The sequence below is a fragment of the Triticum urartu genome, chromosome 3A (genome assembly GCF_056163025.1).
Source record: "Triticum urartu cultivar PI428250 chromosome 3A, HENAU_Tu73, whole genome shotgun sequence".
NCBI classification, from domain to species: Eukaryota; Viridiplantae; Streptophyta; class Magnoliopsida; order Poales; family Poaceae; genus Triticum; species Triticum urartu.
The window spans coordinates 139998383-140012414 of record NC_141875.1 but is presented as its reverse complement, the minus strand read 5'-3'; positions in this window follow the sequence as shown (position 1 = coordinate 140012414).

Sequence of the window (14032 nt, the reverse complement as noted above, 5' to 3'; positions counted from 1 at the left end):
TTCTTCATTCTTTCCTACAATGTTTTTACCCAGGGGTTCTCATGAAGATGCTAAGGGAGCTTCAAGTTTATCATTCTTCGTTTTCTTTTCTTCTCCAGGGGATTCAATTCAAGTTTTCGGTGTTGATCATATCCTTTTGCTCCTTTCAAATGCTTTCTCATGTGGGTGGACCTCTTAATCATCCACTTCTCGCCTTTCATTTGTTCCGGAGTGCTGAAGATATCTCAGGAGAATCGTGTTTTCATTCTTAATCCGTCCAAGATATCTCGAGGTTGTTATCTCTTTTGAGCCATTTAATTCAACCGGTGCAATCTCTCTATTCAATTAATTGTTCAACGGTGTATCTTTGGAGTGGGCCCATAACTCATAGGTCTTTTCCAGGATCTTACCTGACTCTTCTAATTTTTCCCAAAGTGATTCCCAAATTCTTTTCAAACGTTGACGTAAGAATGAATTATCATCAGTCAAATGTCTTTCTCCAAGATCTTTCAAATTATTTTCATCGTTGGCTCAACCTCTTCGCTTTTTATTCTCCCGGAGTGTCTAAACAATTCTTGATGGTGTTTCTCATCATCATTCTCTGCATTTGAAGACTGAAGAAGATTTTCTCTTAAATCGTGCCCCGTTCTCTTGAAGATGCGTAGTTCAAGCTTTATGACATCCTCTCAAATCATTTCCAATCATGAGAATTCTTTTCATACCCATCCGAAGTATTTCATGAGTTCTTTCCATTTTATTCCTACGAAGGCCATCATCTCAGAATTATTCATTCTCAGCTTTCAGCTCTCATTCTCCAAATCTTATCGGTGCATCATTCAAGTATTCTCTAATCAGCCCGTGATCTCTTCGTTCTCTTATATCAAATTCCCTCAAGTATTTTCATTCATTTATAATTCTTCCCGGTGTTTCTTTATCTTTTCTTCATTCATTTTCAATTCTTACGGCGGTTTGTTCAAGATTTCTGTTCCGCCGTTATCATATCAATTTTTTCGTTGTTTCAATCCTACCGGTGGTTCGTTGAAGACCTTCCCAAGTTTGCTCTATATATTTCCTAATCCTTCTCAACGAGAATAAGTAGTATGCCAAATCCGTTGCTTGTCATCAATTTAAGTTGATGAAAGATAAACATAGAGTAAATCTTATTTTTGTTTCCTCCAGGTGGTTCAATTCTTTTCTTTCGGAGTTCGTTCATGATATCAATTCTCGGTTTCATGTGTTTCATCTTTTCCTTTTTCAGGAGCTCCAAGTTATTTCAATTATATCATTTCAAAGCTCCATCTAATCATTGCAAGGCTTCATCTTGTGCTTTCAACTTCTCTTTCTTTCTATCATCCTTTTATTAACGGAGTTCTTCATGGAGGCTCTACATGATGTTTCGTCAAGGATTCCTTTCATTCTCAATTTTTTCTTCGAGATTTCTCCCGAAGTTAAGATCCGCCAAGCTTTACCCTAAAATAAACATGGTGTTCAACACATGTCTTATTTTGAGGAGTTCAAGCAATATTCATCTTGCATCTGAAGTGCACTTCTTCCTATCTCATCTTTTGAGGTGGTGTTATGTCATTGTTGATAATCTCCCTTCATGTTTCATGATTCACAAGTTTTCAAGAGTGACATATTTAAATCCATCATTTTCTCTTCGCTCAAGAGATATTTTCATCCAATCAATCTCTTTGTTGGAGTTATCTTGGGTTATGTTTCACCTACAGCCTTCCCTATGGAATTTTGTTATTGTGGTGCTTATCTATGACCCAAGTTATCTCTTTATCATCTTGGTGGACCAAGCTTTCATCTCTTTGTTAATCTCAAGAAAGCAATTGTTCCCGTTAGTGGCAAAATTTCACCTCAGTTTTGAGATATTTTCCATAAACCCACTACAAGCTTATTCGTTTAGTTGTTGGTTTTTCCAACAACTCTGTTTTAACCTTCTTGGAAGGGTGTTTTCCTAGTTCATTGGTGGCAGAAGCTGACTTTTTCTTCTCCATTCTGTGATTCCAATGATATATTGTCTATTCTTCCTTCCGAAGGCATCGTGATGTTGCTCTCTTCATTCATCATCTCAGATTGTGAAGATCATGTTTTTTTCTTCCTTATCCATTTAACTGGAGTGTTGTTCGACTCATATTTCTATGTGCATACTAATCCTTCTTGATCACTAAGGTTGTCATGTCAACTCTTTTCCAACTGGCGTGTTTCTCTCCAAGTGCATCCGATCATTCCAACATTCACAAGATCAATTCTATGCTTTTTCTCAACGGTGTTCGTTTCATCCGACCCAAGTTGCCTTTGTTTGCCCAATCTCCCAACCTTTATCTTCAAGGACTCGGATTTCTGAATCAAGTATCCATCTTATGGATGTGAAGTTTCTTCATTCTTTCCTTCAATGTTTTTACTCGGGGGTTCTCATGAAGATGCTAAGGGAGCTTCAAGTTTATCATTCTTCGTTCTCTTTTCTTCTCCAGGGGATTCAATTCAAGTTTTCGGTGTTGATCATATCCTTTTGCTCCTTTCAAATGCTTTCTCATGTGGGTGGACCTCTTAATCATCCACTTCTTGCCTTTCATTTGTTCCGGAGTGCTGAAGATATCTCAGGAGAATCGTGTTTTCATTCTTAATCCGTCCAAGATATCTCGAGGTTGTTATCTCTTTCGAGCCATTTAATTCAACTGGTGCAATCTCTCTTTTCAATTAATTGTTCAACGGTGTATCTTTGGAGTGGGCAAATAACCCACAGGTCTTTTCCAGGATCTTACTTGACTCTTCTAATTTTTCCCAAAGTGATTCCCAAATTCTTTTCAAACGTTGACGTAAGAATGAATTATCATCAGTCAAATGTCTTTCTCCAAGATCTTTCAAATTCTTTTCATCGTTGGCTCAACCTCTTCGCTTTTTATTCTCCCGGAGTGTCTAAACAATTCTTGATGGTGTTTCTCATCATCATTCTCTGCATTTGAAGACTGAAGAAGATTTTCTCTTAAATCGTTCCCCGTTCTCTTGAAGATGCGTAGTTCAAGCTTGATGACATCCTCTCAAATCATTTCCAATCATGAGAACTCTTTTCATACCCATCCGAAGTATTTCATGAGTTCTTTCCATTTTATTCCTACGAAGGCCATCATCTCAGAATTATTCATTCTCAGCTTTCAGCTCTCATTCTCCAAATCTTACCGGTGCATCATTCAAGTATTCTCTAATCAGCTCGTGATCTCTTCGTTCTCTTATATCAAATTCCCTCAAGTATTTTCATTCATTTATAATTCTTCCCGGTGTTTCTTTATCTTTTCTTCGTTCATTTTCAGTTCTTATGGCGGTTTGTTCAAGATTTCTATTCCGCCATTATCATATCAATTTATTCGTTGTTTCAGTCCTACCGGTGGTTCGTTGAAGACCTTCCCAAGTTTGCTCTATATATTTCCTAATCCTTCTCAACGAGAATAAGTAGTATGCCAAACCCGTTGCTTGTCATCAATTTAAGTTGATGAAAGATAAACATACAGTAAATCTTATTTTTGTTTCCTCCAGGTGGTTCAATTCTTTTCTTTCGGAGTTCGTTCATGATATCAATTCTCGGTTTCATGTGTTTCATCTTTTCCTTTTTCAGGAGCTCCAAGTTATTTCAATTATATCATTTCAAAGCTCCATCTAATCATTGCAAGGCTTCATCTTGTGCTTTCAACTTCTCTTTCTTTCTATCATCCTTTTATTAACGGAGTTCTTCATGGAGGCTCTACATGATGGTTCGTCAAGGATTCCTTTCATTCTGAATTTTTTCTTCGAGATTTCTCTCGAAGTTAAGATCCGCCAAGCTTTACCCTAAAATAAACATGGTGTTCAGCACATGTATTATTTTGAGGAGTTCAAGCAATATTCATCTTGCTTCCGAAGTGCACTTCTTCCTATCTCATCTTTTGAGGTGGTGTTATGTCATTGTTGATAATCTCCCTTCATGTTTCATGATTCACAAGTTTTCAAGAGTGACATATTTAAATCCATCATTTTCTCTTCGCTCAAGAGATATTTTCAACCAATCAATCTCTTTGTTGGAGTTATCTTGGGTTATGTTTCACCTACAGCCTTCCCTAAAGAATGTTGTTATTGTGGTGCTTATCTACGACCCAAGTTATCTCTTTATCATCTTGGTGGACCAAGCTTTCATCTCTTCGTTAATCTCAAGAAAGCAATTGTTCCCGTTAGTGGCAAAATTTCACCTCAGTTTTGAGATGTTTTCCATAAGCCCACTACAAGCTTATTCGTTTAGTTGTTGGTTTTTCCAACAACTCTATTTTAACCTTCTTGGAAGGGTGTTTTCCTAGTTCATTGGTGGCAGAAGCTGACTTTTTCTTCTCCATTCTGTGATTCCAATGATATATCGTCTATTCTTCCTTCCGAAGGCATTGTGACGTTGCTCTCTTCACTCGTCATCTCGGATTGTGAAGATCATGTTCTTTTTCTTGGTTATCCATTTAACCGGAGTGTTGTTCGAATTTGTTCTTCCTTGTCCCTTGTTTATCTCGTTTCAACCAGAGTTGTTTCAATTCCTTCTTGTCCATTGTGCTCCTCATTCATAGCTTTGCAACCTACAAGGTTCTCATAATGTTCCTTGTTCCTCTCATGTAACAGAGTGTTCTCAACTTCATCCATCTCCGTTGTATTCTTTCGTTGAAATTTTTTAACCTCTCAAAGTTCATGGTTTCACTCGTTTGTCAAAGAAGCAACTTTGTTTTACCTCTTCCTCTTTCGTTTCTCTCCGGTGCCATCCTTAGATCTCGGGACGAGATCTCTTGTAAGTGGAGGAGTGTTGTGACGCCCCAAGACCGACGCTCCAGAAGACTCCCATACTTTCGTGACCTCTGTGTGTTTCATTTGTGCTTGCTCTATTTATTTTTGCATTGCATCATGTCATCATGCCAGCATGTCATTTGATTTTTTAAACTCAACCAAATAATTTTCATGGATCTTCGATCCATTTAAGTCGAGGGAATTCACATGGTGATTTCTCTTTATAACATATCCTCCTAATAATTATGGAGCTATTATAAATATTCCATTTGTTTGGAATTAACCGGAACACACTTGCAAAATAATTCCCATGCCTATCCCACTTTAAGTTTCACCTCCAAACCTTGGCAACAATTCTTTATCTCTTTTATCGAGGCTCCTCTAAAAATCTGAACATTTTGGACACTTCTCAAACCCGTCCTAGTTCAAACCATTTGGATTAAATTCAAAGGAATTTGAATTTAATCTTTCATCCATGCCCACTCCTATTTTTCTTGGATCAAGCTCCTTTTTACGAGTCCAATAAAATTGGCGTCCTACTCAAATTCTTCTCCTATCTCTCTCTACTTTTCCTTACTCACTGTTTATTTGTTAAACAGAGAGATTAGTCTAGGGAAGAGAGACAGTGTGTGTGTGTGCAGGGCCTCAGCCCAGTCGCAACCCACCACCTGAGGCCATCCATCTTCAGGCAGCAAGACCGGCCCATTTGCACCTCACTACTAGCAAAAGGGCTATAGATGGAATTGACAGTAATGGCGCACCTGACATGTGGTGCACCACTACAATATAGCAGTGGCGCACCATGTGCAGGTGCGCCATTAGTGTGGAAAACACTAATGGCGCACCATATACATGGTGCGCCACTAGTAACAATTTTGTTTCATTTTTCCAAACATACTAATGGCGCATCATGTAGAAAGTGCGCCATTACTAGTTAAAACTAGTAATGGCGCACTGTCCACAGGTGCGCCATTACTAAGTTTTTCCCCCTAGCTAATGGCGCACTGCCAGTGGGTGCGCCATTAGTAATCTTCCCCCTAATTCGCCTGATCCCTTCGTCCCTCCCTCCACTTCCCTCCTTGCTCCACACCCGGCTGCTCCGACGACCCCCGCGCCCCGCCTCGCCGTCTCGGGCCTCGCCGCCGACCCACTACGCCGCCGCCCGGTCTCCTCCGCCCGTAAGCCCCCTCCTCCTCCGCCCGTCCGACGCCTTCGGCCTCGTGCCGCACCCACCGCCGCCCTCCTCCATTTCGCCGCTGACGTTAGGGTTTTGGCCGCCGACGCTGACGCCGCCTGCCCTCCCCCTTTTGGCCGCCGACACTGCGCTCCGACCTGCTATCCTTCCCCCTCCAACTCCCTCGCCGGTGTCTCGGTCGGGTCCTGCCCCACTACCCCCTCCGTCTTGGTGAACGACGACGGCGGCGCCGCCGCTGACACTGGGCTACGGACCTTCCCCCTCCGCCGCTCACGTCCCCGCGCCCTGCGCCCCCCGCCCCGACGGCGGCGTGACCCGGAGGCGCCGCTCATCGGCAATGACAAGGGTAAGTCCTCCTCCTCGTCTGCCTCCTGTTAACTGTATTTTATCTTCAATTCAGCAGCCTCCATGTGTGGATTTTGGGCAGTAAGATCGCCAGCCACATTAATTGTGTTTTTCTTGCTTTTGGAAGCAGGTCCCCTCCTCCAAAGAGGTTGAGAGATCCTCCGTGAAGGTCACCACCCCTCCTCCTCGCCGCCCTCTCCACTGCCATCCCAGATTAGTTCCTCCTCGTAGGTAATGCCATTCTGCCTTGTCAACCTTAAAAAGGAGTTCATCTCTTCGTCAAAGCTTCCCGAATGATGTTTGAGGTAATGCCATTCTGCCTTGTCAACCTTACAAAGGACAGATTTGAGGTGACTGTAGTTTGGCATCTTCAGAATTTCACAAAGGTGGATAACCTTCTAATGGCCATAATGTGCCCTACTATCAAAAAATTCAGTTAGTTACAGTTAGCATCATGTAATAAAATGGCCATAATATGCCCTGATAATGATGTATTTTGTCATAAAAATATATAGCGGACTGCCATGATAATGACATGCTACTAGTAGTTACTTACATGAGTTGTTTTATTGACATGGCACATTTGCAATGGAGTTTTATATATCTTTAGCCACTGTTCATTAACAACAAGTCAGTTTTGTTTTTAGTTGAAAGTAAGTGTGTGGTTTGAAATTTTGATCTGATTATGACATCTAGAATTATGTCAGTTTTGTTTTGTAACTAGAAGACCAAAGTGTGTTACTTGTGATCTTTTGATGATGCTACTTGTGATGATGTTGTACTTGTGATGATGCTACTTGTGATCTTCTGAAATGACCCATTGGCGACTTCATTACACGGGGATAATGATTTTGCAGGTACCCCGAGAGGCCCTTGAGTTTGCTGGAATGTCGATTAACTTCCGTTCCGGCAAATTCGGGTACTCCATATGTCCTATTTTCAGCAAAGGTCATGCTGAAATTTTCCGTGAATTTTAGCATGACTTTGCTAAAAATAGGACATATGGGGTACTTGCGACTAATGCATGGGCCGGGGTATCTTAGTACTTAATTAAGTAGGATCAACTGCCCCTTTATTCTTGCTGCATTAAACCATAGGTTTTAGGGTGCCTCGGTGTCGATAAGAACCTAAATGATGAAAGCTTAGGCTTTTAGGGTGCCTCGGCGTCGACAAACCCTAAATGATAAAACATTGGCTTTTAGGGTGCCTCGGTGTGGATAAGAACCTAAATGATGAAAGCTTAGGCTTTTAGGGTGCCTCGGCGTCGACAAACCCTAAATGATAAAAGCTTAGCTTTTAGGACGCCTCGGTGTCGACAAACCCTAAATGATGTAGTTTTGAATTATGAACGTCGGATATGTCGTCATCGGACGACGAAAGTCTCGCGGGGGAGTGCGACTGGTGCCACAACGATCGAGGTCTGTGCGACATGCCTCACCTGGACGATGATCGGCGCTTCAGCATTAAGCTCGAGGAGACCTTCGAAGTTGAAATAGTACACAACGACGACAAGTGTTATTTTCATAATTAAGCATGGCTTCAACTATTTCAATGTGTAATTTTCATCTTTTACAATTCGAGTATAGCTTATCCCATGCCATGCAAGACGCTATGTCTTGGAGAGGATGGATTTTGAAGACCATGAAATTTCTGAAACAAAGAAAATTCACCTAAGGACTCATCACGATGTGGACTTTGAAGTAAATCTGTATAATTCTGAGAGTGTAACCCATTTTGGTTGCAAAAATTGGGAAGCATTTTGCAAGATGTATGGTTTTGATGAGGGTATGCTTATCACCATGGATCTTGGTAATCCTGACATCGACCAAGACAATATGGACATTTGGGTCCTTGTTGATACGCCTCCAGTTTTACCGCTATGTGAGTTTCTCAAACATAGTTATTAGCTAATTTATATTGTTTATTTCAAAATAGTTGACAGCTTATTTCCATTGACAGCTTATTTTTATTGTTCAAAGAATGTGCGGGAGATGGTAGACAAAACCCACTACACCGATGGCTCCGAATTAACAACTTACAAGGAGAAAAATCATCTGGTCGGATTTTGTACTAACATTGAGAATTACAATATCCACAATCAAACTCCTCAACATTATGGTAAATACGTGCCACTAGTGCATGTGTTCAACTACGATAACTACCATGGAGATACCCTAGTAAGATTTTTACTATTACGACATCCGTGCATCTTTTGCATACTTCTAAAACTAGTACATCATTGCTGACTATGAAGTTATTACTATGTTTTTCAACAGATAATCCCAGAGAATTGTGTGCCTCATTTGATGTATCAGAAAGGTAGTCTTAATGTTTTGAACATACAGCCAGGTCATCCTACGAATCTCAACTGTCCATACGAGATTTCTAAAAGAAGTGGAGACATGAAAATCAAAGGATGGAAAAAATGTATGGACAGTTGTAAGGAGGTTCTTGGAAGCAAAAGGAAGCGAAGCGCAAGAATTGGAGACAGGATGATCTCCATTCTCCATAATGAAGAGTCAGGGTCTATATTGTTTTATGCTATTTTACCTTAAATAGGGTATTTAGGTCCTGCCTAATACTGATGATCATGTGCTAAGAACAATTAAGTAGGGTTGGTTCGAGACTTGTAATGTTCTATCTTAGTATTACTTCCGATAAACTCGCTACTCGCGGTCTCGAGACTTGTAATGTTCTATCTTTGTTCGGTCTTTTGAATTCGGAGACTAATATGATGAATTGTATTCGGAGACTAATCTTCTATTGTATTCGATGAATCTGCTCTTGCTGTGGGGTGCTGTCTATATTCTGTCCAATAATATATTTTGTAACCTGTGCAAAATTCAGAAAAGTAAAAAAACCTAATATTCATACTAATGGCGCATCACCCCACAGTGCGCCATTAGTATGCCAGATACTAATGGCGCATGGTGGCCTATACTAATGGCGCACGGCGTGGTGCGCCATTAGTATACCAGATACTAATGGCGCACCAGTGGTGCGCCATTAGTAAAAAAAATACTAGTGGCGTGGTACTAGTGGCGCACCAGTAGTGCGCCATTAGTAGGTAAAACTGGTGCGCCACTAGTAGGCCTTTTCCTAGTAGTGCCTAGGCCATCTGCAGCCCAGCCCGCACCCATCTAACCTCTAACCCTAACCTACCCGATCCTCTCCCCTCGATCCCTCACCTCGTTCCTGCCCGCTGCCACTTCCACACACAGGGACATGCCCGATCACCTCGCGCCTCCCGACATCCTCCAGGCCAGGGCTCCCTCGCCACCGGACCTCGCCCTCGCCGGAGCAAAGCACCTCCCCATGCCAGCATGACCTCGTGCGCCGTCGTTGAACCTCGCCATCCTTCTGCACATCATCGCCGTTCCCGCTTCACATCGCTGTGCCTACTGCCATACCGGCGAACCCCTGCTCCTGCTCGACCCTGCCGTCCATCACGCCACTGGCAACCAGCTCCTCGGAGTAGAGCTCCTCATTCGCCACCTCGTCGTCCTCTGTCGCCAGCGTGCCAAGCCCCGATGACCAGCAGGTCCCCAGCGCCGCCCCTCCTAGCCTTCTCGCCGGCAAGCCCTTTGCGGCCTCCTCCGCCCCCCTCCGTCAGCTCCCCTGCCGGGCTTCTCTCCACACACGACTGCACCCATGCATCGCTCCTGAAGGCATGCAGCCGCCCCGAGCTCCCTTGCCTCGCTGTCTGTTCACCATGCTCCATTTCGCCTCGGCCTCAACCGATGAGGAGAGAAGTGCTACTGCCTGCCAGATCCGCCCGCACGTGCGCCCCGCGCATTGACTGTGACCAGTCCCATGCTCGAGCGAGCACACTCCTCTTCTCGATGCCCAGTGTCAACCAAGTCCCCTATGTTTTTGTTGCTAAACACCGAGTACCAATCGTCGCGTTTCGTTCCATCTATGTCAAGCCCAAGAGGGCGCCAAGATACCAAGTACCATGACGTCGACGACCCTCAAGTTTAACTACATCGACTATGAACGGTGACAACACCGAACATCTACGGAGAGTGTACGACTACAAACCATGTATGACTACCGTCGCCAAAGACTGTCGAGTGAATAAATACCATCATGTGGGTTCACCAAGACGCCGAGTACCACGACACTACCGTCGGCTCCCGGAGGACTCGGACCCGTCAAGTTCCCTTTGGATGCGCCAAGTTCCATGACGTCACATAAGTTTCTTCGTGAACCTGTTCGACCACTCGGATTCGCAAGTACCACGACGCCTGGAGCCCTCGGACCCGTCAAGTTCCACTACCAGATGTAGCACTACCGTCGACGTGGATCCGACAAAACCAAGTGTACAACTACCGGCGCCCCGAAGACGTTGGTTTCGTCAAGTATCTCTTCGAAACGAACATGTACAACTACCGTCTCCAAGATCACGAGTACCTCTACTGTAACATCCCAAAATTCTAAATTTTGGAATGTTATATTAAATAGATAGATTTGATTGATTGTTTTATTGACTGTCTGAAAGTGTGTGAATTCGAAACTTTTGAAAGTTAAATGTGAGGGAATAAAAGGACTTTCCCAAACTTTCATATTTGCTTTCTGATCTCCATGAATTCAAATTCTTTTCAAATACAAAACCCTTGAGCGAAGATGATATGACTTCTTCCATTTAAATTAAATGAAAGGGTATTTGAAAATAATTGAATTTCATTTGGAAATATTTCAATTCATAAACTTCATGCAGCTCAATGATTTTCATGAGAGAAGATAAAATGACTTCTTCAAATTATATGAAATATGAGTTGGGAGTTTCAAAGATTTAAATTCAAAGTTCTTTTGAATTTATTTTCAATTTAGAGTTATTTGAGTTTTATTCAAATTATTTTTCTCCAAAAACAAAATACATGGAAAATAGGGTAACATGATTCACTACAATAGAAAATTGAAGAAAAAAATTAATTTGAAATCATTTTGGTATTTTTTTTAAATTTTTTTATTGGATTTTATTAGAGCAGGAGCACTGTTTGAATTATTAGAATTTATGTGTATTTTATTTAATGCTAGAAAAATGTCCATGTTGTTGGAAATCTTTTTTTGAAAATCTTGATATATTCTATGCCTATATAATATTTTTATTTATATTTGTTTTTATTTGTTTTGTTTGTTTGGGAAAAAAGAAAATCTTTATAAAAAAATGTGCCGACCGAACTGGGCCGCGCCCAGCCCAGCCAGCCCAAGTCGCCGCCGCCTCCCTCCTCCCTGCGCGACCGGGACTCCTCCCGGAGACCGGCGCCGCCACGCCGTCGCTGCCCCTCGCCCACGGCAGGCCTCGCCTCCCGCGCCTATAGATAGCGCCGCCCGGAGCCCCGCGCCACCCCCTCTCCTCCTCACCTCTCGCGCCGCCGCCCACGCATCACGTCGCCGTCGCCGCCTGCCGCCCGCTGCCGCAAGCCGCCGCTCGCCTGCTGCCCGCTGCCGTGCACCCCGCGCTGCCCACGCTCCTCGTCGTGAAGCCGCGCCGCGCCGGAGCTCGCCGTCGCCGGAGTCCGCAGCCTCGCCGGAAACCGTCGTCGCTGCCCGATCTGCCGCTGCCGCCGACCGCCGCTGGTTTTCGGCGAAAAACCGATCGAACCGGTATAACCGCCGCCCGGTTTTCTCGGTTTTCCTTTTTGTTCGGTTTTCTGAAAAAAAAACCTATGTTTGTTTTTTTTAGGTTTATTACTTAACGAACGTTTTCTGTTTAGTTACTTTTAGTGAACGTTTTCTTTCTGTAGATATGTTTAGCGAACGTTCGTTCGGTAGGATTTTCCTTCTTCTTTTAGTTTTCGGCCAGGGACCTATCTGTGATGATTTTATTTACAGATTAGCACCTGGTTTTCAAACGACTATAACTTTTTACTCGTTAGTAAAAATTCAACGAAACCAACGCCCATGTCTTCGTTATGATCTCCTCTATCCAGTAATCCAACTCAAACATGTTTTTGAACGTTTTAAAATTTGAATTAGACCAGATTTGTATTCAAACTTCGTTTGATCATAACTTGAGTTTCGTAGCTCCGTTTGAGTTGATTCTTTTTGCAAATCGAAGCTCTTGACCTAAACATTCTAATAAGGCCAAATTCACATAATTTTGGTACTGTTAGAAATTGTTTTATGTTGCAAGAGTTATTTGCTTGGTTTTGATGTTTTCCGAATTGTTTTCTTCGTTCTTCCCGATCTTTTGAGTGATTGCTTATGTGTGGTTACTACTGCTTGCTTACGATAGATTGACCGGAGTGTGACGAGTAGAACTATCAAGAGTTTTGAGTGCGAATCATCTTCATCAACATTGCAGGCAAGTTCACACTTTGATCATATCCCCTTTCATACCCAGTATTTATGAATTAGTTTCACCCTCAAACATTACATGAGTAGGATTGATAACATGTGGTTATTGGGAAGTAGTTGATGAGGTAGGAACCTATTGCCCTACATTCAAACCTTGGGAGTTACTATTACGTTATGCTTATAGTGCCATGCTATGCTCGTAGACGTGGATTGGGTTTTGAGAGTATTCATGATAGATGTGAGATTGTTAATTAATGGTTTACTTAAGGTGGCAACTTAAACACACATATGGGTGGATTGAGGCACCTGGTTATTCCAGGATTGCCTGTCTAGGCACCTGTGTAGACCAGGATTGCCTGTTTTTTATGGACCGCCACCCAGGCTCAAAGGCATCATGAGATTATTCATACTAGAAACTTCCGTGTGCAGCCACAAGCTATTATGGGCTCTAGCATGGTTGACTAAGTCGTGCGAACTCTTATAGTGGTAGACTAGCAGATGTTGGGGATGTAGGTGGTACGGTCTACCCGATCGTAAGGTGCTAGCACTTCTGAAAGACTATGTCTCGGTCATCCGTCTTCTCAAACACCATGTAGTGCGAGAAACCAAACGGAGGCGTTCGAGTCTTGTGAGGAAAAGTGCGCAAACCTCTGCAGAGTGTATAAACTAATCCTGATTAGCCGTGTCCCCGGTTATGGACATCTTGAGTATCTAGTACCTGGATTATCATGTGAGTCTCGTCATGTTACTTTAAATTAAGTTTGTTGGGTTTAATGATGTTACTTAATTGGGATTGAGGATGCTGTCAACCATTCTCAATGTTCAACAACCACCATGATAGTTAAATAAAATATATTCCTTTGCAGAAGGGAAAAATTGGCTTTTCACAAAAACAATATAACCATAGAGCTTTTCCACCAGCCATATATGCATGTAGTGATAGCCATTGTTCATCATTTTCTCTATGGTGTGAATTTGCCAGTACATTCAATGTACTGACCCGTTTCGGGCTGCAACGTCTCATGTTGCAGGTTTCTTACGACGAGTAAGTGATACGTTAGGGCTACGATTTCTACACTCAACTTTGCCGTTGGTGTTGATGGGAATCCACAACCTTGTTGCTTCCGCTATTTTGGATTGAGGTAATAGTATTTACGTTATTTTATACATGTGATTTACCTCTGTTATAAATCCTCGAGTACTGTGTGTGTCAGCATACCGATCCAAGGATGACACGTAAGCACAGAGACTTGATCCTTTCGGGTCGGGTCGCTCCAAGATGGTATCAGAGCACATGTTGACTATAGGACATGACCCTAGAAACTGGCAAGCCCATAGCAAAGATTTTTCTCTACAACTTTCCCTTTCAAAAAGATCTTTTACCTCTCTTCTCTTCTGAGCTTATTCAAA